This window comes from Lolium perenne, chromosome 3, assembly GCF_019359855.2.
Source record: "Lolium perenne isolate Kyuss_39 chromosome 3, Kyuss_2.0, whole genome shotgun sequence".
In the NCBI taxonomy this organism is placed as follows: domain Eukaryota; kingdom Viridiplantae; phylum Streptophyta; class Magnoliopsida; order Poales; family Poaceae; genus Lolium; species Lolium perenne.
This window is the reverse complement of record NC_067246.2, coordinates 119,951,675-119,956,425: the sequence shown is the minus strand read 5'-3', so window position 1 is coordinate 119,956,425 and position 4,751 is coordinate 119,951,675. Positions and strand designations below refer to the sequence as shown.

The window sequence follows — 4,751 nt, the reverse complement described above, 5'->3', positions numbered from 1 at the left end:
AAAGAAAATGATACTCTTTCTAGATACAAGGTGCATAATGTTTTGAGAAAAGTCTCCAAAATATAAGATATATTGTGTTGGATAACCTGTATCAATATTTTTTTAGGGATTCTCATGTGGTTATATTTTGAAAACTTCTCTATTTTATCATGTCAATTCAAAACCTTACGTACTTTTCTCTCCATATTCGTTTCTTAATTTCCATGCCAAATACTATACACCATATATCAAGAACCGGAGGGAGTACTATTTGATTAGGATAAAACACACGAAATAACAAATAGGGTAGCACACCATCATATACAATCAAGGAAATAGTGAAATATTTGGGGCCCCCCCTTGGCTCACGGTCCTGATAAATAATTTGTAAAACACTATTAAGCATATGTAGAAATCGATGGTAATCAAACATCAAATGTAACACAACTATCCAATTGGTGAAACACTATGTAAATCTTCATTAGTACAACATGTCTTTTACTACGGACTAACTGTATAGTCAACAAAATATACACTGCTTGCTCGAAAGACAGTTGGACTGAGACTTCTCCAATAGGATGATGTGTATGACGGAGAGAATGTCACCATCACTTCGCCCATGGTGGGTAAACTGTTGTAGAATGGCTTAAGCTGCATTGATTATTACCCTGGATCATGTTGTAGAATGGCTTAAGCTGCATTGATCATTACCCTGGATCATGTTGTAGAATGGCTTAAGCTGCATGGATCATTACCCTGGATCATGGTGGGTAAACTGTTGTAGAATGGCTTAAGCTGCATTGATTGTCCATGGCTTAAACTTGGTAAAAAAAGGACGGGAGATCATATTGGCTAAGGGTAAAAGGTATCAGCCTTACCTTGTACATAAAGAACATTTGTGCTTTCTTGTTTGTAGCCTGAGAAAGTAAATCATGTTTATGCATTTTTTTAGTTTCAAGTCAGTTGTAGCTATAGATGCTCACTGAAATCTTATTTTAGTTCAATAACAGATTTTTTTTACGTGTCAATAACAGATTTTAGTTCACAGGGTTTAGCAGAATATTTGGGTTGGCTTGGGTTTCTGGTTTGGCTTTAGTTTTTTGTAAAAATAATTGGATAACAAAACCTGAGTGAAGAAACAACATGCTATTTAACTCGTGTGGCTAAACCGGTCATACATGTTATAATGCATAAAATAAGTATTACTTCCTGTTCCAAACTACAAATTTCAGGAATAATGTGTAACCCGGAACTACAAGTACGAGTACAGTACATGTCTTGTTAATTTGGATGCCACACTAATGACTTCATCACTACTACAAAACTACTATGAAAATGAGCAACCCGAAGGTTCATGGAATCGAGTTTAATTGTCGAAACTGAATATATATGCTATAGGACTCCTGTGAAAATTGGTTGGTAGGTGTAAACTGGGTTGTGGTCTTGATGTACATCTACTACTCTGAATACTACCAAGCCTAGGTTGATCAAAAGTAGGAATGAATGAACATTACCTATTGAACCAAAAAATGGCACGTGAGTGCAACATTCAGTTGAGTCTATGTGGAAAAAATGGAGTGTAATCTTACCTGATTGAGGATGCGTAATTGCATTTGACAATAATTATGCTTCTATTGGCAGACCTAGAATTGTCATGAATTGCTGTCATCTTGAAGATGATGAGTGCCATCATAAAATACAACAAAGTGAGGCTTGCAGACTGAATATCCTCGAAACAAGAATAGGCATTTGCAGCTTGTAGCCTGCAAGGCCGTAACCTATCAGCAATGTGCCTACTTCTAACATCACCAAAATATTCTAGCTAGATATTGGTCCATGTTACTATAAATAAAAACTTCTACAATTATCCGAGGGGATGGAAAAAATTGGGGTTTAGAAGATATATTGTTCTAGAACTATTACAATGCAGTATGTAAAGATACTTAATTAGGTGAATATCAGAAACATACTCATTTTGAAAAGTTAGATGAATGTTCAGGAGCAATAGATGTAAACATACAACAACAAAAGAAACACAACTAAACAGTAGAAATGAAAGAGTAAGCATCCCAACACCATGGCTTCATTAGATCATTATAGGTCATCTGAAGGGATAGGATGGCATGCCTACCAAGAAAATTCAAGTATCATCTGATAACAAAAAAATACACTTAGCGGAAAGAGATCCAGTTATACAAGTGGAAAAGAAGGTCAAGGATAATTATTAAATCAGTTTCAACAAAGGATGATTGCAAGTCCTGTACAAACCAGAACTAAAAGTGTTCAACAATATATTTCCTCTGTTACAAAATATAAGACATTTTAGTGAGAAAAATAGCCTACTAAAACATATTATATTTTGATATGGAGGTAATATTATTTAACTCTAAATGACCATTGTCGACACTGGAAACTAAAACAAACATTAGAAACTCCATAGCATATAGCAGTGACTAAAGGGCATAACACTTTATAGACAACTATGATATGCACTTTAAATGAAGTTGCAATCACATGAACGGGTCAATACGTCACTGAAGTTTCATTACCAATGAAAAAAACCCGGAGGCGAACATTAATCTAACAGTTACCACTGAGCATACATGGAACTACACAAAAGGTTAAGCAGATGGCAAGAATGCTGAATGTATTGGTCAGTGAGACCAAACCCAAACAAACCTAAGTAACACACTAAGAACCATACAAATGAAGTAAAGTATTAATAGACAAACAAAAATAGGTTCTTATCTCACCAGCTTGAGACAGGTGATTTCTTGAATAAACACAAATTGTACCTTTCTCACTTAATATTGTCATGTTTCAAGTTTCAAAAGTAACACCACTACTCATTTTAAATTTGGCATGTGAACTAAACTAAGGAAGATATCATTAGAAATGCAAACCGTGTCTAGCATTGTTTGTTAAGATAATTTGGCTCATATTTCAACCCACACAGTTGTACTGCATTACATTTCGACTTAATTTATTCAGTGGCCCAAAATGGAGACCCCCTGCCTCGTTTCCAACATATTTATTTATTATTAGAGTGATATCTGACTTACTTTGCGAGCCAAGCTTCAGCTTAAAACAATTAGTACTCTTTAATATGCAACTGTCATGAATATAATTGCAGCATTGACATATAGACAGAGCCAATAGCAAGCGAGTGCTTGTTCCTACCCCAAAAAGAGGAGCAACAAGATTAGTCTATTCTCAAAATTAGTTATCACTTGAAGAAAGAGTACCCAAATATCACGATTTTGGTTCTTAAAATGATTACTTTACCACACCAAACTAAAAACTTCCGTTATCCATAATACAACAACTAAACAGATATTTTTATCTTCAGAATAAGGTGACCTGCAGACAATAAACATCTAGTATAGAATAAAAACATAAAAGAAATGTAGTGTCTGTGTTCGCTGATCATACAAAATATTGGTTAGCGTTGTTTGCGTGAATTCATTATGGTGTAATGAGATATTGTTGTTGTGTAGCATCAGGCCATCAGCGTCCCGGAGCTAGCTCGGAGCTCTGCGCTTTCAGGTTTAGAAAGCCAGACATGATACAGAAGACCCATCACCTTTCAATTGTGAATATAGCTAGAGTATGAAAAATAGGAGAAACGCTTCTAATCCTTACAAACGTGAACTGAAGTTATACCAAAGCATTCTCCTTCTATAATAGATGTTGAATTGTATCCAGGGATGGTTTTACCATTGTGTATATAACCCCAATTCTAATTAAATCTAAATGAAGGAATCCATTGTCACCTATACAAATCACTTTCAACACTTTAAGGAATATATTTATCAAAACCATGGAACAAAGTAGTTTTTCCCCTCAGCAACAAAAGTACGAGCGTTCTTTTTCAAAAAAGTGAATCCTTGTTGATCCTTTATGGGATTAAATCAAAACATGGTCAAAGGATAAATAAGGAGGAAGAGAGGATCACCTCGTCTCAATGTCATGGAAAAGTGGCAGGTCGTGTTCTGTATGCAAAGCGCCACAATGACCAACCAGATCACCCAAACCTAAATCGATCATAAATCATGCATGCCTCAAGTAAAATACAAATATCAGCAATCACAACCTAGTAGGAAACAACCAAGCTAGCATATCAACATCATCACGCCAACTATCAAACAAGCACTCAGCTAGCGACCATGAGGAGAGCATTACTTGGGATTTGGGAAGGTACCTTGCTAGGCGTTGGCAAGGGGCGCAGCGCCGCCGACACATCGGAGCCCCCAAGCACTGCTCCTCTTTCTCCTTGGTCGAATATAAGCGATGATTCTTGCTACTTACATCTCCAAAGGTCACCAGATAGTCTATTTTCTTCTCTTTAAATAGCACATACAACCATATTAGCTAGGATTTTTATCAAGCACCTTCTAAAGCACAGACAAAAACGGATTTGCACAAACAAAGATGAGATTTTCACCGCACAACTGAGACATGCAGAGAGAACCTTATGGTCTTTTTTGAAGAACAGGCTGTTGTGCCACTGCTCGGCGTCCTCCGTGGCAACAAAGAGCCAGAGTAGGCCACGAAGTCCAAGGGCGGAGCTCCACCAGCGGCTCCACCCGGCGACGGCACGACGGCATGCGGCGGTGCGAGAGGTGGGCTATGCAGCTCCTACTGGACACCAGAAGCTCCTCTCGGCGACGGTTAGGCCACTCCGCTTGCTCGTGCTGGTTGAGGAGGCTGAGGCATGCGGCCAGCCCTTGCTCGACGCTCCTACCGGCCACCAGCAGGTCCTCTCGACGACG

The 4,751-nt window shown here is 37.8% G+C and overlaps 1 long non-coding RNA gene across 5 annotated transcripts; it reads right to left on the bottom strand.

Moving 5' to 3' along the window:
• Positions 1–274: 274 nt before the first annotated feature.
• Positions 275–4,321, bottom strand: LOC127321504 (uncharacterized). 5 transcript variants are annotated; one of them, XR_007864122.2, is made up of 4 exons: positions 4,162–4,321; positions 3,935–4,072; positions 1,569–1,742; positions 275–896 (listed from the first exon to the last, which is right to left on the bottom strand). It is a non-coding gene; the product is annotated as an uncharacterized lncRNA (long non-coding RNA). The 5 variants fall into 5 exon arrangements; XR_007864121.2 differs by having other exon boundaries at positions 4,181–4,321; XR_007864119.2 differs by having other exon boundaries at positions 3,935–4,013; positions 4,181–4,321.
• Positions 4,322–4,751: the final 430 nt, after the last annotated feature.